The 24,217-nt window shown below is 38.7% G+C and overlaps 1 pseudogene; it reads left to right on the plus strand.

The window, feature by feature from the left end:
- Positions 1-869: 869 nt before the first annotated feature.
- On the plus strand, positions 870-1,462 carry LOC133082049 (ferritin light chain-like; annotated as a pseudogene).
- The last annotated feature ends 22,755 nt before the right edge of the window (positions 1,463-24,217 follow it).

Consider the following 24,217-nt stretch of genomic DNA (forward strand, 5'->3'; position numbering starts at 1 on the left):
CACAAATGAATTTAGGGACAAAATCTAATGAAATGAGTATATCTTGACTTGGTTAAATTTATTTGAAGTCTTTTGTAGTTCAAGTATTTAGAAATACTTCCTGTTTAGTAAAATTTTAATCCATTTATTCATTTGAGAACTGTTTACTAGACAGCTACTTAGTACTAGGCATTGGGTGAACAGTAGTGACCAAGACAGGCACTGTCCATCTTTTTGAAGCCAGGGCCAGCTTATCCATTAGGCATGGTGAACACAGTGCCTAGGACCCACAATACTTTTTAGGGGTCTACAAAATATTTTAATTTCCTTTAGGATGAGAAGGAAAAAAATGAATATAATCCTGGCTGGATTGTATTAGTCTTTATACTAATGCAGTCATAAAATATAATTTTAATATTTGTTATGGAGAAAGAGGCCCACAAAGGCAAAAGTTGCTAGGATGGGCCTATGGGGAGTTTACATTCTATTAAAAGAGACTGGCTAATAATTACATAAAGTAGAAGACAGTGTAAAAAGTGCTGAGATCAGGGTAAATGCAGGGCGCGATGGGAACCCATCTTGAGAGGTCATGGAAAGTTTCTCAAAAGCCTCAACAGAAACATGAAAGATGATAAGAGTAGGAAAGGAAATGCACAGGAGCAAGAATATGCATAGATCTGAGCAGCGTGCTGTGCACTCATGGGGATCTCTCTCTTGCTTCAACAGTGTTTGGACGGAACAGACCCAGGGACAGACACTTCCTCCAGCCTCCGATCACCCTCCAACCCTTTTTCCAGTCGCAACCTTCAGAACCAGCAACTCAGCTATCCTCGGCCTCCAGGACAAGCCAACAATATTTTTTGAACTTAGCTCCTTATTACCCTTCAACCATGAGCTCCCAGATTCATCAGAATTACTCCGTTGAGGTGGAGGCCGCAATCAACCGCCTAACCAACATGCATCTGTGTGCCTCCTGCACTTACCTCTCTCTGGGCTCCTATTTCCACCAGGATGATGTGGCTCTGGAGGGCCTGGGCCACTTTTTCCATGAATTGGCCGAGGAGAAGCTCAAGGGTGCCCAGCATCTCTTGAAAGTGCAAAACCAGCACGGCGGCCGTGCCTTCCTCCAAGACGTGCAGAAGCCTCCCGAAATGAGCGGAGTAAAACCCAGGACGCTATGGAAGCCATCCTGCTCATGGAGAAGAACCAGAACCAGGCGCTTTTGGATCTGCATGCCCTGGGTTCTGCCTGCGCAGACCCCCAGCTCTGTGACTTCCTAGAGAGCTACTTCCTAGATGAGCAGGTGAAACTCATCCAGAAGATGGACGACCACCTGACTAACCTCCACAGGCTGGCTGGTCCCCAGGCTGGGTGAGTACCTCTTCGAAAGGCTCACCCTCAAGCACAACTAGGAGCCTCCGGAGCCTAGTGGCCTTTGAGGAGCCCCTCTGGTGTCAGGGCTTCTGCCTGAAGCCCCTATCTGCAGCCACCAGGCAGCTTTTTAACCACCCCGGAGCCCTCTCCCAAGCCTTGGACCAAATGGGAACAATAAAGCTTTTTGCAGAAAAAAAAAAAAAAAATGTGCACAGGTCTGAAAGTAAGAGAGGTGACGGTGAGTGGGAAGCAGGCCAAGTACCTCCATATGTTTAGAGCAGTGGTTCTCAACTCAGGGCAATCTTGCCTCCCACAAGACATTTGGTAATTCCTGGAGACATTTTTGGCTGTCACAACAGGAAGGATATGTTACCGGCATCTAGTGGGTAGAGGGCAGGGATGCTGCTAAACATCTTACAATGCACAGGACAGCCCTCCACAACAAAGAATGATCCTGCCCCAAATGTCAACAGTACGAAGGTTGGGAAACTGTTAAAGAATTAGAACTGGAGATTTTAAAATTTTAGTCTTTGCCAATTTGATAGCTAGAGATAGTATCTTGTTGCTTAGATTTACATTTCCTTGGTTACTAGTGAGCATAAATGTTTAAAATGTTTAAATATATTTATTAGCTATGTATTTCTTCTTTAATACATTTTCTGTTTGTGCCCTTTGGAGATTTTTCAACTGGTTATTGATTTGTTGCTTAGTGTCCTGGAAGAACTCTTTATATATTACAGATAGAAACCTGGGTGTCATTTATGTTGCAATTATTTTTCCTACCTTATCATTTTCCTTGATGTTTTATTTTTTTCTGTGCAGTTTTAACTTTTATGCAGTCAAATCCATTATTCTCGTCTTTTCACATTTTCTGCTTTTATGTTATAAAAGCTGTTTTCAACCCAAATTGCATAAACTGATTACTTTAATAAAATGTGATAAACAATATAGTAGAATGGTATGTCCCATACCAACAGTGTGGAGACACACAAAAAATAGCCAATTAAAATGGGCGGAAGGAGCAGAATTAATTAATTTATTTTTATTACGCTATGTATCCTAAGTGCCTAGAAAAGTGCCTGGCACATAATAGGCTACCAAGAAATATTCGTTAAATGTTGAATAAATGAATAAGTGGTATTTACTTGGTGATATAGTTGCAGTTTATGAAACAGTATAAAATATTCATACTTGCAAACGTTCTTTGTGGAATTGGATAATGAGTAGAAGAGATCATATGCTTTTGCTTTTCTCCTAGTTTATCCCCTTCAAAGCTATGTCTGAATTTAGGGCTTCCAGGCTCTCAAAGTCACCCTAGGAATATGCATCAGGCTTAGGGCTGATCCAGATGACTTTGAAGATATCTACGCATCTCCAGATCCTCTTCTCAACCCAAATTGACTTTTGTTTTTGTTTTGAAAGTAAAGTATTATTATCCTTTCCCCCAGATACACACACATACACACATACATTTTTTTTTTTTTTAAATAGGACGGATACATTTTATAAATTTATTTATTTATTTATTTATTTTTGGCTGTGTTGGGTCTTCGTTTCTGTGCAAGGGCTTTCTCTAGTTGCGGCAAGCGGGGGCCACTCTTCATCGCGGTGCGCGGGCCTCTCACTATCGCGGCCTCTCTTGTTGCGGAGCACAGGCTCCAGACGCGCAGGCTCAGTAGTTGTGGCTCACGGGCCCAGTTGCTCCGCGGCATGTGGGATCTTCCCAGACCAGGGCTCGAAGCCGTGTCCCCTGCATTGGCAGGCAGATTCTCAACCACTGAGCCACCAGGGAAGCCCCACACATACATTTTAAGTAAAAAGTGAAAGCTCCTCTGAACCCCATCCCACTTCCCAGAGGTTAGATGCATCCTTCCATTTTTTAAATGTATTTGTGATAGGCATGAATTTGTTCCTGATTGCTTTGGTACAAGAAATAGCACATTTTTTGGTTTTGTTTTTTTAATTAAGTCCAACTTAGTTCTGAGCTCTCATATTCCTAGTTGACAGGGCACTCACTCACTATCAGTCATTCTTGGAGCTTCCACCCCTATCAGCTTTTATGGGAATCTCAGAGCTTACTAAGTCACAAGAAAATGAGAGAGAATGGCTAATCCTTAATATCTGGTGGACACCATCATTACTGATGATTCTGCTACCCAATGATGCCATTGAATTCCGATTCTGTGCCATCTGCCAGGTGCCAGTGCTCTGTAGAGTATATGGCAGGAAGCAAGATGACAGACCTGCCTTTCAGCCATGGTTTCTCCATGCCTCCACTGACTCTACGATTTACCCCAGGGGATCCTCACTGTCCTCTCAATGCAAGACCGAGGATCTTTTTTGATCAGTCCCCAGCATATACCTCCCACCAACAGTAGTATTGCCACCTCCCTGACCACAGTCTTAAGGAACCTCTTCCTATCCAGCAATAATCACTTACCAAATTGACAGCAAGTATAAACTTCTATCCACCCTTGCCCTGTAGGGCAACTCAAGACTTTACCAACAAAGACCTGGACAGGTGTTATTGTTTGGGTTTTCTTGGAGTGGTTGTGGTTTGTGTGTTTTCCGGCTAGGGCTGCTCCTAATAAAGAAAGAAAAGAAGGAAGGAAGGAAGGAAAGAAGGGAGGGAAGGAGGAAGGGAGGAAGGAAGGAAAGATAGATGGATGGATGGATGAAGGGAAGAAAGAAGGAAACAGCTGTTAACTTTACTTACCCTTCCACCTACCATCCCCCAGAAAAAGACTGATTCCTAGAAAAGCAAAATAGGTTTAAGACTCCAGGAGTTGTACTCAATGTGAGGAAGATCTTAGGAAGACTCAAATAAAGAGCATCTTTAATAATCCTCATGTAACACATTTAAAATCTATTCAAAGGAAAGAACTCAGAAGGTAGCAAAATATTTCCATCCACTAGGTCCTCTAGATATAAAGCTCACTAATTTTAACAGGTCATCACACCCGTTTCTCTTTCCTCCCGCACGTTGGCAGTGACCCAGATGCTTTTTGATTGCTGAATAGGATAAGATCGTGTGACCTGCCAGGAGGTTTTTAATCAATGAAAAAAGAGCAGCAGGCACAAATATCTGGAGTTTATCAAACACTGGAGCAGCAACTTAAGATTTGATCAGAGTGGATTTCCACTTAAAATGACAACATCAAGCTATGTATTATTGGAAAACCATTACAAGTTAGGATGAAGCAGAGCATGGACTACTTTAGGGAGAATATAGTTTAGAGTCCTTTAGCAATAAGTGTAAAAAAGTTATTTTATATTATCTTCCCAAAGCTTTGCTTTTCTGAAAATACTCAGTTGCAGTCCTCTTTAACGTGAATTAAAATATTTTTCCAGAATGTTCTGACACTAATTTTTTTAATCAAACATTGGGATAGTTTTGCAACCCTAGAGTATCAGTTCCATGATCACACTGCCATTTATTTTATCTTTTTAAAAATATTTATTTATTTATTTAGCTGCATCAGGTCTTAGTTGCAGCACGTGGGATCTTTGTTGCTGTGGGCGGGATCTTATAGTTGCAGCACGCAGGATCTTTAGTTGCGGCATTTGGGATCTAGTTCCGTGACCAGGGATCAAACCCGGGCCCCCTGCATTGAGAGCACAGAGTCTTAACCACTGGACCACCAGGGAAGTCCCCACACTGCCATTTAGATTGTCTGACGTTGAGCATTGCACCAAAAGTTAGATTGGAAAAGCTGCGGGAAATATTCCGCCACCTTAAGGGAAAAGAGGCCTTATTTATATTAGTTAGCATGTTACAAAGATTGTGTAAAAGAAATTGTCAAACACTAGATGATGTATAAATAATCAGTCTTCACATCTTTGAAGGAGCTGAAAGAATGTCACCAAACACACCAAACACACACACACACTCAAATCTCTCTGAGGAATAAGTACTTGCCAATACCCATCTGCAATCACAGCAACATTCTTTTCCCTGTTTAGAAGTGGGAGCAGACTACCTCAAGACCTATTTTTTTCTTATTTTTCTCTTTTTTTCCATGGAAGTATAGTTGATTTACAATTTTGTGTTAGCTTCAGGTGTACAGCAAAGTGATTCAGATATACATATATATATTCTTTTTCAGATTCTTTTCCATAATAGGTTATTACAAGATATTGAATATAGTTCCCTGTGCTATAAAGTAGGACCTGTTTATCTATTTTATATATAGTAGTGTGTGTCTGTTAATCCCAAATTCCAATTTATCCTTCTCTCCCCTCCTCTTTCTCCTTTGGTAACCATAAGTTTGTTTTCTATGTCTGTGAGCTCCAGACCTATTCTTAAGGGCAATTACTGACACATAGATGAGCTCCCTTACCCCGTTTTCACTAAACAGTTATGTTTTAGTAAGTTAAGTTAATTTTAGTAAGTTAATTCATCACTCTGGATCTTTGTCTCCCCATCTAGAAAATGGGGATAATAATAAACTACCCTATCTACTAGTCCATGAAGCTTATGAAAGGCTGAAATAAGATGATGTATATACGAGTTATTCACAAAATATAAAGCTTTGTTTTCACCTATTTCACATTCATTTAGCCAGGAAGTGTACTAGGTGCTCAAGAGATAAAAATGAAATCAACAGAGTCACTGTTATCATGGGTCTTTATAACACAAGGTGTTCAATCGGCAGACCTATTTCAGCCCCTAATATTATGGTAGTCACTGTGATAAGTGAGGGGGTTAATGAAGATGAAAACCAATGTTAAATATAACATTGCAAATCAATTATACTTCAATTAAAAAAAAAAAAAGGAAAAAAGAAAAGCAGGGTCCTTACCTTCAAGAAGCACACAGTCTATGCAAGAGGCATGCCCATAAACCAACAACTACAAAATAGCACAGTTAGTGCCATGACAGAAAAAAAGCACAAAAGAGGAAAGGCTCCCATGCATTTCTAATCATTTCTGATGTTCTCTGCCTGTGATTAGGAGACGCTGCCACCCTATCATCGGTACTGATCCAGCTCTTTTGACTTGAACAGTCGTGTTCCCCATATGTGTGGGTAACTGAGAAAGAAATTAGCATGCTTTATACTCCATTATCTGTTTTACAGTTAAAAAAAACCAGAAATCTTTATTACAATAGATTAAGCACCAACATTAAAGAATGAAGCAGATAGTCATCCAAGGCAACTTTTTGAAAAGACATTAACTCCTAAGTTCAATTTGTTATTTTTCTCACTAATGGTGAACAAGCGCTGGTTAGGGCAGATCCATATTTTCGGCATTGTAGTCCTCAAAATCAAAATATCTGTTTATGTTGGAAAAACATCTTAGAATTGCTCTTATTAATTACATAATTTAATCTTACTTGAAATATTTAAGCAAAATAAACTTAAAATTCCCACTAGAAACATACAAGATGCACCAAAGGAAACTTCTGCTTTAAGCACTTAACTGACATGAGATATTGTTGTGTATGAGCTCTTTTTGTTTTTTTAATAAAGTATCAAGTTTTCCCAAGATAACATCCCATGGGAGCTGGGAAATTTATTTTTAAAGCGTATAATTTTTTTCTTTAATATGCTGCTATAATTCTAGGACAGCAGTCTCTCTCTGGGAAAAAAAAAAAAAAAGGCATTCCAGTGGGTTGCCATCTGTATAGCCCCATTCGAAATGATGGGAACAAGCTGGTTCAGAGGCTGAATGACAAATATTATGAATTTTGAACAAATCTAAACCTGCCATTCTCCTCAGCTTGGATGCTCAAGAAATCATTTAAAACATTTGATAACCATGTCATTGCACACCTTGAGAGGTGTTTTGATTTCAGGGATTACAACTACCTGAGAAACACAGAACCATTTGCCTTGCAGAAGCTATTTAGATTTGAAGACCTCTTCGTCACAGCCCTGAAACTTCATCTTACATCATCTCCCGACGTGAGTTGACTATTATGTAGTTTGGATCTGCATTGAAAGCTGCAGGTGTGTTTTACTGACAAGTCTTGCAGATAGCATTAGTATGATAGGCTATGGCACATACAGGAACTTTTGAGAAGAGAGGTTAAATCCTAGAGGGAAAAGAGTTTGGGGAACAAGTGATTTAGTAACAGGAAGAAATCAGTTAGCCAGCAAAGCAGCAGGACTGAACAGGTATTTAGCTCTTTAGGGAAACATGCAACTATGTATCAAGGTCAAGGAAAAGCATGAGATCAATTACAGTAGATATTTACAGACACTTAATATTTGATGATGCTGATATTTAAAGAGAAAGGACAAGGAGTTCATTGTTTCTGCGTGCCATTAATTTATAAATATTCTGCATTTAAAAATAAACTTTTTCACAGAAATGATGTCCTTTTATCATCTTTCTTTTTTGAAACGTATTTCTTGTTTGATTTGTTTTCAATAATTGAACTATATCAGAGCACACCATTTAAAATGCTTCTTCATTTAACCCCAAAGTAATTAAATCAGCAAAACGCATGTATTATGAATAACTTTATCAATCAATGTCAGCATTTCAAATGTTTGAAATTGTTCGGTAATATCCAGGATAATGATTTCAGAAATACAGGGGAGGCATCATGATTCTTAATGTGTATTATGACATTTAGGAAATGTTAAGGAGAAAAAAATGAGAAAGAAAAAAAGGAAAATGAGCTATTAAATGCATGCATGTCAATTTCATGAAGTGGTTCAAGATTAGCATTTTATTCAGAATAAACTAATTTTATTATTATTTTATAATCCTTAGACCAATAGACCAGTCTCCACTTCAGAAATGTTCAGATAACATTCATCTAATTTAAAGTTGACCTATCTGAAGAATAATATTTGTAACAATTACAAGTTTCATCTAATTTACCTTGCTTACAAGTAATAGCCTCAAAATATTTCTTGCCTTCAGTGGCTTGTTTCTTCCAAGACTTTAGTTATCAAAGTTTTAAATTGTTCCTTGGGATACGTGAGGATAATTAGATCACTGCCCTCAAAATCTGCATTCAATGGCAGTGATTTTATTTCAAGTTTTGAAAGAAGTAAAACAATAATTATCTCATTAGAAGTTCATTGGATAGAACTTTATCAAAAAAACACTTGTTTCAGGGTCCATTTTATCTTTTATTAGAAGCCTAATAGATTCATTCTAAAATCCAAAAAGCATAAATCCCTTTCCAAATTCTCAAATATGTTTGTAAGAAAAAAGGTTTTTTTATGTCGAATTGGTTTCAACTATTAAATCCTTATTTTAGAAAATTCCCTCCTCTGTCTTTTATATACAATTACATATTGTAAAGATGATATATACAGTAATCTTTGTATATATTTGTGTATCATCTTTGTATACATTGTGTTATTATTATAAATTTGGGATGTCAAGGATATTGTCAGTCTTTAAGGTGCTTTGCTGATCTCTTGAATAATAAAGTGAAACAGGCTTATATTATTTCATTATCATCCCCTTTCTTTCTATTTCTGTACTTAACATGAATCATTCATTCAATAACCTTTTTTGCTAAACATTGTGGGTAACACAAAAGAAGTGTAATGTATAGTGTTTACCCTCAAAGACACACACATCTTCTAGGAAGTCAAGACACATACACCGTTAAGGAGAAAAAATAAAGATTAAGTGCCAATACAGCAGGAATTACAATAGAAATTTTAAAAAAGATGAGATTCATCTTCACTGAAGTGCATGTAGAAGGTTTCATAGAGGTTATAGGACTGGGTCTTAAAGGATATTGGATTAAGTTGAAATGAGGGGAGAGGGTATGCACAAGGAAGAGTAAAGAAACAAAAGAATGAACATGACCAGGAGACAGTGAATGGAGACTGATTAACATAAGTGGGAAGATCTTGATGAGCAGTAGGGAAAGATAAGTTGGAAATAAATTTTGGAGGGACTCAAATACTAAAGGGGAGATTTGGGGCTTGGCTAACCGTGGGAATTGGGTAGGAAGGGTGAGTACAAAAGGCCTAGGGAAGGAAGCATCAATAGGGCTTTCGTCCATTCATTCTAACAAGCATTTGTTGAGTACTGTTTAGTTGGTAGAATATTTGGGGGACTAAAGATTCCAAAATGGCTTCAAGCCTTTGAGATTTCAAAAACAAGTGTTTATAGTTAACAGAAACTTTATGATACTCTCTGGTCCCTTTAAAAATAAGATTCTAGCCCCCAGAAGTTGCTTGAGCCACATAAGAAGGAGGGGGAAACAGATGAACCAAATTTGTGTAATTAGTTCCTGAACTGACCTTCTATTCCATTGTGCTTTTCCTTGCTTTAGAATCCTTCAGTTTCCAAACCTTTCTGTCTCCAGCTCCCTTCCTGCCTCACCTCTCCAACTTCCCAGACCCTAGCTAGTTATTTTCTTTCTAGATGCTGTTCCAACTTGGAGGTTTAGATCACTTTAGGCAAAGCCTAAGACATCTTTCCTTTTCTGGTTTGCACTGGGAAAAACTGGCTCGGAGAAAAATTAGGAAGTTCAGGAAGAAAAACAATTGGGGTAGGAGAAAGGTGATCAATTTGACTATGATTCTATTGACTTGGTAATGATGGTGGGATTCACTATCATATGTGTGATTCCTGATAGACAGTTGGAAATATCAAATTGGAAATTAAGGTAGGAAACAAGGTTGGAATGCAGATTTGGGAGTCTTCACCAATGGCAATTTAAGGTCTCAAAAAGGCACTGAAGAGTGTGCCCTTCTCCTTACCCCAGAGTGGGCATCAGTGCTGAGGAGACAGGTCTATGGTGTTATTCATGGTCAACTGATATCAATGTGTTGAGTCTTATTAAGTCCTTGCAACATCCCTGAGGTAGGAAGGTGAGACAGATTATATATCATTTCCCATTAGGATTTGTTTTCTAATTAGATTACGAATTTTATTCATATTAAGATTTATATACATATTTATCCCAGACTGATTTCTTCTAAGGCCCTACACACATAGACCAATCCTTTATTGCCATGACTGGTCTAATTATTCCTAAAATTAGCCGACACTGCTGTCTTTCCTATCAGCATGTGCAGTCTTGTTCTCACAAATAACTGTGATTAGAAAAATTGCATATGTTAAAAGAAGGCCAGCTTGAGGAAATTTGGTGTATAACACACAGATCCTCTAGTCAGCTAAAAATAAAACAAATATGTAAGGGAAAGCTTTAAAGAGAAAAAGGCTTGTTATTCTTTGAAGAATATGTTTTGAAACCATTGGTAACTGTGCCTGGAAAAACAATAGACTGTGAAAAAAATCTCCCTTTTTATTCTTTATTTACTAATTTTCTACTGAACATACTACACTGTATTCAAGCTCTTCTCTTTCTTCTAAATCATTTTGTTATATACCATCAAGAGGAGTCATAAATATAAATCCCAGAGGATGGAAGAACATTCACTAACTATAAGACATCGGTGGGAAATTAGAAATATAGAGGATTCTTATTCACTCCTTTGGATTACTGGATCATAGAATTGAAAGGAATTTGAAAAAAATTAGTTTAGGCACCTTTGTTTTAAAGAAGAAACCCCAACGCAGAGAGATTGTGAAAAGCTTAAGGCCCTACAGCTGGTAAATGGTAGAGTGCTCATTCCGTGGCACCACACTGCTGATACTAATCCCTACATCTTGACTAAATGAATGAATCCCAAAGTAAATTTTGAGTTCCTACTATATGGTATGTGTTGAAGGGGAAGCTAAAGTTTAAAAGGAAAGGGTTTTACCCTCAGAATGGGAGAAAATATTTGCAAATGAAGCAACTGACAAGGGATTAATCTCCAAAATATACAAACAGCTCAGGCAGCTCAATATCAAAAAAACAAACAACCCAGTCAAAAAATGGGTGGAAGATCTAGATAGACATTTCTCCAAAGAGGACATACAGATGGCCATGATGCACATGAAAAGATGCTCAACATCACTAATAATTAGAGAAATGCAAATCAAAACTACAATGAGGTATCACCTCACACTGGTCAGAATGGCCATCATCAAAAAATCTACAAACAATAAATGCTGGAGAGGGTGTGGAGAAAAGGGAATCCTCTTGCACTGTTGGTGGGAATGTAAACTGGTACAGCCACTATGGAGAACAGTATGGAGGTCCCTTAAAAAACTAGAAATAGGGCTACCATATGACCCAGCAATCCCACTACTGGGCATATGCCCTGAGAAAACCATAATTCAAAAAGATACATTCACCCAATGTTCATTGCAGCACTATTTACAATAGCTAAGACATGGAAGCAACTTAAATGTCCACCGACAGATGAATGGATAAAGAAGATGTGGCATATATATACAATGGAATATTACTCAGCCATAAAAAAGGAACAAAATAATGCCATTTGCAGCAACATGGATGGACCTAGAGATTGTCATACGGAGTAAAGTAAGTCAGACAGAGAAAGACAAATAGCATATTATATCGCTTATATGTGGAATCTAAAAAAAAGGCTACAAATGAACTTACTTACAAAACAGAAGTAGAGTCACAGATGTAGAAAACAAAATTATGGTTACCAGGGGGTAAAGGGGGGAGGGATAAATTGGGAGATTGGGACTGACATATACACACTACTATATATAAAATAGATAACTAATGAGGACCTACTGTATAGCACAGGGAACTCTACTCAATATTCTGTAATGGCCTATATGGGAAAAGAATCTAAAAAAGAGTGGATATATGTATATGTACAACTGATTCACTTTGCTGTACACCTGAAACTAATATAACATTGTAAATCAACTATACTCCAAATAAAATTTTTAAAAAATGACAACAACAAGAAAGTTTTTTAAAAAAGGGTTTTACCAACATATATGTCCATGGACAGATGAATGGATAAAGAAGATGTGGTATATATATATATATATATATATATATATATATATATATATATATATATATATATATATAAATATAAAATGGAATACTACTCACTCATAAGAAAGAATGAAATAATGCCATTTGCACCAACATGGATGGACCTGGAGATTATCATACTAAGTGAAGTAAGTCAGAAAGAGAAAGACAAACACCATATGATATCACTTATATGAGGAATCTAAAATATGACACAAATAAACTTATCTATGAAAGAGAAACAGACTCACACACATAGAGAACAGACTTGTGGTTGCCAAGGCGGGGGGTGGAGGGTGCGGGAGGGATGGATTGGGAGTTTGGGATTAGCAGATGCAAACTATTATCTAGAGAATGGATAAACAACAAGGTCCTACTATATAGCACAGGGAACTATATTCAATATCCTGTAATAAACCATATTGGAAAAGAATATGGAAAAGATTATATATATATATATATATATCTCTGAATCACTTTGCTATACACCATAAACTAACACAACATTGTAAATCAACTATACTTCAATAAAATAAATTTTAAAAAATTAAAAGGGTTTTAAATTTGAAGACACTGACCCTGTTGCCAGGAGCTTTGAAATTGATGTGAGGTCAGCACACAAGAGGCAGTTAACAAGTACTATCAGAATGAATCTATAATCAAATGTTCAATGGTGGCAGGGCATTGACTGGGAAGAGAAATTGGAATTGGCCATAGCAGAGTAGAGAAGCATCTATTATGCTCCAAAGCTACAAGACAGGTCTCTGCGGAGTCATTCTTTGACAAGGCCATGTGTCACCACCAACATACCAGGAGTAAAAAGGCACTCTGTAGTCACCTTTGTCACAGGGTACATATAGAAAAGTTGATGAAAGTTAAAATTTGCTGAGGAATTTTAAATCCTTGCCCCCCAAATAAGCTGTATTTTCTCTTACTGTGAAATTATTAAAATTCCTGCCAAAGCATTAAAAAGCAGTTTCCTCCACTTTAAGATCTTCCATCTCACTAACATATGATAAATATTACAGTCTCCTTTTTATGGCAAACAGCACGTAACTCCAGAAAAATGTAGAGTAAGCTTTGAGCAGAAGTCCTCATTGAAGTAGAAGCATTCAGTGCCCCAAATTGCTTTAAATTAATGGTTACTACCAAAAGGCTAAGATACAAATTTATACTTAGCAAATGGTTTGAGGCATCCAAAAGAGAAAAACAAAAAAATGGGCAAGTAATATTACTCTTTGGTTTTACTCATTTACAATAATATCATTATACTGCAGATACTAAACCCACAAATGTATATAACCTGTTTCAAGGAAAAATTACATCATCTATAGCGGAATTTTAAAATGCATGTTTCATTGCCATTGGATCAGTTTTTAGTATAAATATATACTTTTTTGTCTCTACTTTTTTGTATGCATTTTTCACTGCTGGGTTTCCCCAGGGCCTGTAATTACACTGACACATAGTAGGCACTCAATAAATATCTGCTGCATTTTTCTAGATCAGGCCCTTTTCTCTCTCTAAATGTAATAACATTTAACCTCAATTGTTGCTTAGGCCACAAGGGCTACACAAAGAGACTAACGACAATTTGAAAACATACTTTCAAAGTCATTGCATAAACAATGCTAAAATTAGATACAGTTCTGTGGAAAAAAAGCCATTTCTCTTCTTCCTTTGGAAAAATTAAGGACTAAAACTGGCGAGATCTTTCAGAGTCTCAGTGTGAGTTCGAATAACAAAAAAAGAAAAAAGAATGAAAAAGAAAAAAAGCAGGTCAGTACGACACAGAATAAGAGGATCAGAAACTACTTTTATCACTTTTATCACTAAAAAAAAGTGAATAAATGGAGCAAAAATAGGGTAAATAGTGTACCCCAACAACAGAAAACTGAAATTGTATAAGGCTGCTGCCAGCTGATATTCCTTACCTACCTGGCTTGAAACAAATTAGAGGCAGAAGAGTTAAATGAGCTGGTGTTACAGAACCAAACTTGGGTCTGCTTACCCGTGCACAGTAAAGCCAATCTACTGACACCGGGTTGTGATGAAGGAAAGTGCAGCATTTATTGCAGGGCACCAAGCAAGGAGTCCAGGGCAGCTAGCGCTCAGAAAGTCCAAACTCCCCAATGGATTTCAGGAAAGCATTTTTAAAGGCCAGGTGAGGGAGGGGAGTCTCAGGGTGTGTGATCAGTTCGTGCACAATTCTCTGATTGGTTGATGGTGAGGTAACAGGGCAGTGTCACGGGGTTAACATCATCAATCCTTAGGCTCCAGTAGGCCTGGGGGGCTACGGCTCAAGGTCACTGTGTAGTTAGCCTCTTCCATTTGGTGGGGGTTTTAGCATCTGTAAAATAACCCAGGAAATGTACATCAGATACTGTTATCTAGGTATAACAGTAAGGAGAAGAGCTAAAGCAGAGGCTGTGGGGAGCAGTCTGTCCCAGGAAGGTCCCATAGGGTCCTGCTTGGTTACACTGGCTTTGGAGTCAGACCAGGATATGCATTCCAGTTGTGCATCTTAACAAAAGTGAGACTTTCAGGGTTACTGTGACATTAGAGACAATTTCAATAAATAGCAGCTCTCAATAAGTATAACTTTTTCAGTTTTTTAAGTTATAATTAGTGTTTCGATTGTGGGCAACCATGCTGAATTTAGTCCTAATAAGGCAATTTTTCTGCCTAAAACAAATACCCACACCATTGGCACTATGAACATGCCAGTAAAACCTTGTTGGAATATTTTTAAGCAAAAATTTTTATCACACTAATAATATCCCTCGAGTCAGTCCAGACAAAAATTGTTGCTGAAGTCCAATCAATTGTTAAAAAAATAAACATGAAATGACTGCCTACTACATGACATGCTATGCCAGGCACTGAGGCTACCACAATGAGTAAAGCTTAATCCTTTCCCTTAGGGGAGTGAGTGGAAGAAGAGTGCTGTAAACATTTATAAAAGGGGTAATGAGGAGGTCCATTGTTTTCAACTCAATATGTCATGTGGCAGAAAAAAACCTGGGATCAGAAATGGGTCTAAATATCCTTGGTCCCACTTCCCATAACCCTGCTAACCACAACTGGAGATTTCAAGTAGGTCACTACTAAAATGTGGGCCATCTAAACTCACTGAAAACAATCACAATTAGAAAGAAAACACAGTCCATATATCAAATCATGAAATCAATCACTCTTGAAAAAGTAAGAGCTAACAGAAATTTAACATTTTATAGAGTATACAATTTACCAAGCACTTTCCTTTCTATAATCTCATTCGACCCTTAGCTCATAAATTCATGAGCTAAGCAGCTATTCTTTGGCACATTTTATAGGTAAGGAAACTGAGGTTTCAAAAAGTGAAGCAAAGAATTTGAATCGGTGTGACACGCTGAAAAATAAGAACAGGTGCTCTCGAGGCCTGGAAAAAGAAATGCCCAAAAGGTAGAAATCAGGTGGGATCAAATTAAAAAAAGGAAGGGAAGAAGGGAGGGATACAGAGGGAGAGAAAGAAAGCAAGGAGGGAAGGAAGGAAGGAAAGAGGGAGGGAGGGAGGAAGGGGAAGAAGGAAGGAAGGAGAAAGAAAGAAAGAAAGAAAGAAAGAAAGAAAGAAAGAAAGAAAGAAAGAAAGAAAGAAAGAAAGAAAGAAAGAAAGAAAGAAAGAAAGAAAGAAGGAAGGAAGGAAGGAAGGAAGGAAGGAAAGAAAGAAAGAAGGAAAGAAAGAAAGAAAGAAAAAGAAAGAAAGGAAGGAAACAAGGAAGGAAGGAAGGAAGCAAGGAAGGAAGGAAAGGAAGGAAGGAAGGAAGGAAGCAAGGAAGGAAGGAAAGGAAAGCCACAATGCAAAGGTGCACAGGAGAAGGGGCTACTGAAAAGTGAGGAGACCCTCTAAAGTGCTTCCAGCATAGAGATGGCTGAGACCATGGGGCAACGAAAATGATATAGGTGAGCCCTACAGAAGAAGCAGTCAGAAAGTGTGACTCCACTGTAACACCTGTATCATGACCTTGGACCAGACAGAAAACAATAAAGTTGCCTATACTTCCCATCTCCATTTCCTCTCCTTCATGCCCTTAGACCACTCTAATCACCTTCTAGCCCTTCTGTCAACGCCACCAACAGTGCTCTCATCGAGGTGACTAATGAACTCCAAATTACTAAATCCAGTAGTTAATCTCAGTCCTCACCTTACTTGACTTGTGGTATGGTCTGAATGTTTGTGTCCCCCAAATCCATATGTTGAAATCCTAATGCCCAATGTGATGATATTAGGAGATGGGGCTTCTGGGAAGTGCTTAGGTCATGAGGGTGAAACCCCCATGAATGGAATTAATGTCCTTATAAAAGAGGCCCTGCAGAGCTCCCCTAGCCCCTTCCACCACGTGAGGACACAGCAAGAAGTTGGCAGTCTGAGACCCGGAAGAGGGCCCTCACCCAACCATGCTGGCACCCTGATCTTGGACTTCCAGCCTCTAGAACTTTGAGAAATAAATTTCTGTTGTTTATAAGACTGCTAATCTGTGGTATTTTGTTATGACAGCCCAAATAGACTAAGAGAATTTATCAGGAAAATTGAACACAATAATTGACATCCCTTCCTCCATATCTGAGAGACAGTTCAAACTCAAGATATTCAAACTTCAACTCCTGGGCTTCTCCCCAAAGCTACTCTACCTGCAGCCTTCTTCATCTCAGTGAATGGCAATTTCATCTTTCCAGTTGTTCAGGCCAATAAAAACCTTGAAATTATTTTTTTAAAAATTCTTTATTGAAATAAGTGTATTTATGGGCTTCCCTGGTGGCACAGTGGTTAAGAATCCACCTGCCAATGCAGGGGACACAGGTTCGAGCCCTGGTCCGGGAAGATCCCACATGCTGTGGAGCAACTAAGCCTGTGCACCGCAACTACTGAGCCTGCACTCTAGAGTCCGCAAGCCACAACTACTGAGCCTGTGTGTCACAACTACTGAAGCCCGCGCGCCTAGAGCCCGTGCTCCACAACAAGAGAAGCCACTGCAATGGGAAGCCTGCACACTGCAACGAAGAGTAGCCCCCACTCGCTGCAACTAGAGGAAGCCCACACGCAGCAATAAAGACCCAATGCATTCAAAAATAAATTAATTAATTAAATTTTTTAAAAAAAGAAAAGAAATAAGTGTATTTATTAGCCATCTAACGTTTAAGAATTTTCACAAATCGAGCAATTGCATGTAACCAACCTGAGATCAAGAAACAGAACCGAGAGTTCCCTGAGTGGCCTAGAGGTTAGGATTCCAGGCTTTCACTGCCATGACCTGGGTTCAAACCCTGATCAGGGAACTGAGATCCTACAAGCTGTGTGGGAAAGAAAGAAAGAAAGAAGAGCAAGAGAGAAAGAAAGAAGGAGAGAGAGAGAGAGAGAGAGAGAGAGAAAGAGAGAAAGAAAGAAAGAAAGAAAGAAAGAAAGAAAGAAAGGAAGGAAGGAAGGAAGGAAGGAAGGAAGGAAGGAAGGAAGGAAGGAAGGAAGGAAGGAAGGAAGAAAGAAAGAAAGAAAGAAAGAAAGAAAGAAAGAAAGAAAGAAAGAAAGAAAGAGAAAGAAAGAAAGGAAGGAAGGAAGGAAGAGAAGGAAGGAAGGAAGTAAGAAAGAAAGAAAGAAAGAAAGAAAGAAAGAAAGAAAGAAAGAAAGAAAGAAAGAAAGAAAGGAAGGAAGGAAGGAAGAGAAGGAAGGAAGGAAGGAAGGAAGGAAGAAAGAAAGAAAGAAAGAAAGAAAGGGAGAGAGAGAAAGAAAAAAGAAAGAGAGAAAGAGAGAAAGAGAGAAAAAGAGAGAGAGAGAAAGTGAGAAAGAGAAAGAGAGAAAGAAAGAAAGGAAGAGAGAAAGAAAGGAAGAGAGAGAGAGAAAGAGGAAGGAAAGAGAGAGAGAGAGAAAGAAAGAAGGAAGGAAAGAAATAATGAAGGAAAGAAAGAAAGAAAGATTGGTTCAAGATGGTGGAGTAGAAGGACGTACTCTCACTCCCACTTGCGAGAGCACCAGAATAACAACTGCTGAACAATCATCGACAGGAAGACACGGGAACTCACCAAAAAAGATACCCCACATCCAAAGACAAAGGAGAAGCCACAGTGAGACGGTAGGAGGGGCACAATCACAATAAAATCAAATCCCATAACTGCTGGGTGGGTGACTCACAAACTGGCGAACACTTATACTACAGAAGTCCACCCACTGGAGTGAAGGTTCTGAGCCCCACATCAGGCTTCCCAACCTGGGGGAGGAATTCCTAGAGAATCAGACTTTGAAGGCTAGAGGGATTTGATTGCAGGACTTCAACAGGACTCAGGGGAAACAGAGACTCTCCACTGTTGGAGGGCATACACAAAGTAGTGTGCACATCAGAACCCAGGGGAAGGAGCAGTGACCCCAGGGGAGACTGAACCAGACCTACCTGCTAGTGTTGGAGGGTCTCCTGCAGAGGCAGGGGGTGGCTGTGGCTCACTGCGGGGACAAGGACACTGGCAACAGAAGTTCTGGGAAGTATTCCTTGGCGTGAGCCCTCCTAGAGTCTGCTATTAGCCCCACCAAAGAGCCAGGTAGGCTCCAGTGCTGGGTCATCTCAAGCCAAACAACCAACAGGGAGGGAAAACCCAGCCCCACCCATCAGCAAATAAGTGGATTAAAGTTGTACTGAACTCTGCCCACCAGAGCAACACCTAGCTCTACCAACCACCAGTCCCTCCCATCAGGAAGCTGGCACAAGCCTCTTAGATAGCCTCATCCACCAGAGGGCAGACAGCAGAAGCAAGAAGAACTATAATTCTGCAGCCTGTGGAACGAAAACCACATTCACACAAAGATGGACAAAATGAAAAGGCAGAGACTATGTACCAGATGAAGGAACAAGATAAAACCCCAGAAAAACAACTAAATGAAGTGGAGATAGGTAACCTTCCAGAAAAAGAATTCAGAATAATGATAGTGAAGATGATCCAGGACCTCGGAAAAACAATGGAGGCAAAGATCGAGAAGATGCAAGAAATGTTTAACAAAGACCTAGAAGAATTAAAGAACAAACAAACAGAGATGAACAATACAATAACTGAAATGAAAAATACACTAGAATGAATCAATAGCAGAATAACTGAGGCAGACAGACAGATAAGTGAACTGGAAGACAGAAGGGTGGAATTCACTGCTGCAGAACAGACTAAAGAAAAAAGAATGAAAAGAAATGAAGACAGCCTAAGAGACCTCTGGGACAACATTAAACACAACAACATTCGCATTATAGGGGTCCCAGAAGGAGAAGAGAGAGAGAAACAACCCGAGAAAATATTTGAAGAGATTATAGTCTAAAAACTTCCCTAACATGGGAAAGGAAATAGCCACCCAAGTCCAGAAAGTGCAGAGAGTCCCAGGCAGGATAAACCCAAAGAGAAACACACCAAGACACATCGTAACCAAACTGACAAAAATTAAAGACAAAGAAAAATTACTGAAAGCAACAAGGGAAAAATGACAACATACAACGGAACTCCCATAAAGTTAACAGCTGATTTCTCAACAGAAATTCTACAAGTCAGAAGGGAATGGCATGATATATTTAAAGTGATGAAAGGGAAGAAGCTACAACCAAGATTACTCTACCCAGCAAGGATCTCATAGAGATTCAAGGGAGAAATCAAAAGCTTTACAGACAAGCAAAAGCTAAGAGAATTCAGCACCACCAAATCAGCTCTACAACAAATGCTAAGGGAACTTCTCTAAGTGGGAAACACAAGAGAAGATAAGGACCTACAAAAACAAACGCATAACAATTAGGAAAATGGTCATAGGAACATACATATTGCTAATTACCATAAACATGAATGGATTAAATGCTCCAACCAAAAGACACAGGCTCGCTGAATGCATACAAAAACAAGAGCCATATATATGCTGTCTACAAGAGACCCACTTCAGACCTAGAGACACATACAGACTGAAAGCGAGGGGATGAAAAAATATATTCCATGCAAATGGAAATCAAAAGAAAGCTGGAGTAGCAATACTCATATCAGATAAAATAAACTTTAAAATAAAGAATGTTACAAGAGACAAGGAAGGACACTACATAATGATCAAGGGATCAATCCAAGAAGAGGATATAACAGTTATAAATATATATGCATCCAACATAGGAGCACATCAATACATAAGGCAACTGCTAACAGTCATAAAAGAGGAAATCGACAGTACACAATAATAGTGGTGGGCTTTAACACCTCACTTACATCAATGGACAGGACAACCAGACAGAAAATTAATAAAGAAACACAAGCTTTAAATGACACAATAGACCATATAGATTTAATTGATATTTATAGGACATTCCATCCCAAAACAGCAGAATACACTTTCTTCTCAAGTGTGCATGGAACATTCTCCAGGATAGATCACATCTTGGGTCACAAATCAAGTCTCGGTAAATTTACAAAAACTGAAATCATATCAAGCATCTTTTCCAACCACAACACTATGAGATGAGAAATCACTTACAGGGAAAAAAAACATAAAAAACACAAACACATGGAGGCTAAACCCATGTATAGAAATTGAGACACAGATGTGAAGAACAAACATATGGACACCAAGGGGGGGAAAGTGGGGCGTGGGGTGGGATGAATTGGGAGACTGGGATTGACATATATACACTAATATATATAAAATAGATAACTAATAAGAACATGCTGTTTAAAAAATAAATAAAATTAAATTTAAAAATTTTTTTAAAAGGAGAAAGAAAGAAAGAAAACTTTAATAATACCCCAGAAGCCTTCCTTAGACTGCTCCCTTCTAGTCACTAGCGCCCCTTCAATAAAACAAGTGTCTCTCAGAATGTAGTGCAGAACAAGAAAGAAAAGTTAGGAGACACAGAGTATATATCCAGGTGTTCCAGCATTTGTCTACAATCAGTGCCAAGAGATTTTTATTTTTTTATGTATTTATTTTTTTGATGTGGACCATTTGTAAAGTCTTTATTGAATTTGTTACAATATTGTTTCTGTTTGTTTTTTGGGCTTTTTTTGTTTTGTTTTGTTTTTTTGGCTGTGAGGCATGTGGGATCTTAGCTCCCCAACCAGAGATCGAACCCGCATCCCCTGCATTGGAAGGCGAAGTCTTAACCACTGGACCACCAGGGAAGTCCCAGAAGAGATTTGCAAAAAGTAGATAGGAAGGAGAAGAGACAAAACAATAATATAGAAAATTTCTCAGAACTATAAGAAAGACATGAGTTCTCAGATTTAAGAGGCCCATCAGTTGTCAAGCAGTGTTACCAAAAGTGGGGGTCCAACTGCTTGCCACTCAAAAGCCAATAAAGAGGCAAGGTTGATGGAAAGTTTGCTTTATTTCAGATGCCGGCAACTGGTGGGGAGGGGCGGACTCCTGTCCAAAGGCCAACTCCTCCCCCCGCCCCGATCAGTAGGCAAGAGCTTTTATAGGTGAAGGGAGGGGGGTACATGGAGAAACAGCACAGTCAGCTCTGACAGTCATTTTTTTTTTCTGTCTTTTTTCTTTTTTTGGCTGCGCTGCGTGGCTTGTGGGATCCTAGTTCCCGAACCAGGGATTGAACCCTGGCCCTTGGCAGTGAGAGTGCAGAGTCCTAACCAATGGACTGCCGGGAAATTCCCGTCTTGAGAGTCATCTTGAAATTGGTCCTGCAGTGGTCTGACCAGCATCATCTTGATTGTTTTAGGTATAGTTAATCTTCAGTTCCAGGGTCGGTTTGTTCCCATTTCCTTGAGGCCAGTTCTCAGAATTGTGGCAGCTTATGTCATGGCTACAGTCTGGTCATCATGTAGTTAACTTTTTCCACCTGGTAGGGGTTTCAGTATAAGCTCAAAGGATATGGCTCAGAATATTATCTATAGTCCTTGAGAAGGAACTAAATGTCCTTAACTATGTTTAATGACTAAACTATTATTATTTAGTCTTGTTGGACTGTTTTCCTTTGTTTCTGCATTTTCTCACTTTTCTGATTAAACTTATTCTTTGGTTAAAGTTTTTCCACAGCCAAAAGGCAGGCGGAGGACATGGTGGTGGGGGGAATGACCATAGGGCCCTGCTCCATTTAATCAGGATGTATGGATAAAGAACCGCTCCTAGACACACTGTGGTGAAATTCTAGAATAAAAAGAAAAAACAAAACCCAAAACCTCTTAGTTTCCAGAGAGTAAAACATTGCCCTAAAGGAGCAATAATTAATGACACCTGAATCAATGACATCAATGATATCTGAATTGTCATAGGCAACATTGTGAAGGAAGAAGATGGGACAATATTAAAAATTAAGAAAAGATTTTCCTTAATGTTCTGATCATGTTTATATTTATGCACATTATTGAAAAAAATTATTAAAAAGTCTGCATTCCAAAACAAAAATAGTCCACAATCCCATTACCTAACTGGGTCAATGCTTTCCTTTAGCCAGGTTTTCTTCCAGTCCTTGTTTATATGCATTTTCAAATTTCACATATTTGCAGTAGTATTAAAGGTAGAAATTCTATTCTACAGGCTTCGTTTATAATATATCATGGAAATTGTTCTAGTTGGTAGCCTTTCTTTATTTCTCACCTTCCCCCATCTCTTCCCCTTCCCTCCCAAACCCTTCTTCATGGTAACATTACCACTCCTTCTTTGTTGTTTTTTCAAAATTTCTCAAATTTTCTTGCTTATTTTCTCTACCTCTTAAAAGTTAGAATCAGCCTGTCAAACTTCTTTAAAAATTTCTCTTGGGCTTTAATTGGAACTCCATAGGATTTACAGGTTAATTTGATGAGGACTGCCTTCTTTAGAAAATTGAGACTTTCCATCTAGGGACATGGCATATCTCTCCACTTATTCCAGTTATCTTTTGTGTGGAGAAACTACTAGCGTCACTCTCACAGACATTTGGGACAACAGTTTGGCCACGTCTATCACAGGAAAAATGCACCCATCCTATGACCCACCAATTCCTTTTCATCAACTCTGGAGAAATATCCATACTCAAACATGTCCTATGGTATTCTCTATATAGGGAAAAAAAAAAGGAAATAACCTAAATATCCATCAATAGGGGAATGGATAAAGAACATATTTCCATCCACATGGAATACATACATGCTTATGTAAAGCATACATGCATACACACAAAACACACATATTTCTACCACTCATCAGCTTTATAATCTCGAATTTACCTGATACTTACTTAACTTCATTGTTATTTTTCTGATGTGTATAATTTGAATAGGATTGTAGAGAGGGTTAAATGGATTAATACTTGTGAAGTCCTTAAAGCAGGGGCTGGTACAAAGTAATTGCACTCAATGCTAGCTATTATTATTATTATTATTAGTCTTAGTTAAATTCAACAAATATTCATTAACTAGCCACCATGCGTCAGACACTCCATTAGCCATTGGTGATACAGAGATGATGAAGAATCAGTCCCCATCATTGAAAATGCTGACACAATGTGGAACAAATAGACATATACGCCAGTGATGGGAATACGATGTGGTAAGCACTTTTAAAGAATAATTGCGGGGTGCTCTGAGCATACAGAGGAGGCTCAGTCAACACGGGACTGGGGAGGGAAGAGTGGAAGAGTGGGGCACTTTTGATATGGAAAACTCTAATGACAACTTTCTTCCCATCCCCTGTCGTCATTAAAGGAGACAAAGTCCTTGGTAGATTATTTACTCCTTTCCAAGCCTAAAAGTGACCCACCACAATTTATGTTACCACGAGGTTTTCTGATTACCACTCAAGCTTGGCAACCAAGAGTAACCATGATGAGACACGACAGGGTTGTTCGGCAGGACAAGTTGGGAAACAACTATAAATCTTGCTGTCAACCTTGCAGGGAATCTACTTTATTTTGCAGGGTGCCAGCCTTTCAAAACATAATTTCCACTTTCAGAGAGCATTTTATGGTAAGTTTCCAAAGATTGTGTTGCACAACAAATATCTAAATCCCCTGCCAAGGATTTAAGATTGTATGAACTCAAGATAAACAAAAGTCAGCATTG

The sequence above is a fragment of the Eubalaena glacialis genome, chromosome X (genome assembly GCF_028564815.1).
Source record: "Eubalaena glacialis isolate mEubGla1 chromosome X, mEubGla1.1.hap2.+ XY, whole genome shotgun sequence".
In the NCBI taxonomy this organism is placed as follows: Eukaryota; Metazoa; Chordata; class Mammalia; order Artiodactyla; family Balaenidae; genus Eubalaena; species Eubalaena glacialis.